This window comes from Echinops telfairi, unplaced genomic scaffold (assembly GCF_000313985.2).
Source record: "Echinops telfairi isolate 266 unplaced genomic scaffold, ASM31398v2 ScPeMD7_7457;HRSCAF=8495, whole genome shotgun sequence".
Lineage (NCBI taxonomy): Eukaryota > Metazoa > Chordata > Mammalia > Afrosoricida > Tenrecidae > Echinops > Echinops telfairi.
In genome coordinates this window covers 3,855,998-3,856,380 of record NW_022111357.1, presented here as the reverse complement: position 1 = coordinate 3,856,380, position 383 = coordinate 3,855,998, and the positions used below count along the sequence as shown (strand labels likewise).

The following is a 383-nucleotide window of genomic DNA, read 5'->3' as shown; positions in this document are numbered from 1 at the left end:
ATACAAAAAAAAATTGCGATGTATAGAGTACAGCTGTGGGGTTGGAATCACACAAGACAAGTTTTATGGAGGGTTTTCTCCCCCTTTATTGAGAAACTTAAGACTTAGATACATCAAATAAAACCAAAAAAAATTTTTGGCTGGGGGAGAATCAAAACCCACAATAGAAAAACAAAATGTTAACATTATCTGGGCTATGGCAAAACCCAAAAAACATCTTTGTATAACTGAAAAAAATTCTAGGTGCTTCATAATTGACCTTTTGATACAAAATGACCTATTAATTCGTAATTTGTGGTTCTTAATGTTGAGGTCCATAGGACAAGTCAGGGAGTCTTCAAACTTGAGCTGAAATCCAGCAGGGGTTATTTGGCTTCTGAATC

At 35.0% G+C, this 383-nt stretch overlaps 1 protein-coding gene across 1 annotated transcript in view; it reads right to left on the bottom strand.

Annotated features, from left to right (window-relative positions):
• Nucleotides 1-61: 61 nt before the first annotated feature.
• Nucleotides 62-383, bottom strand: part of PABPC4 (poly(A) binding protein cytoplasmic 4) — a 14,548-nt gene continuing 14,226 nt past the window's right edge. The window contains exon 16 of the mRNA XM_045298898.1: nt 62-383. The gene's annotated coding sequence lies outside the window, so the exon portion shown is untranslated.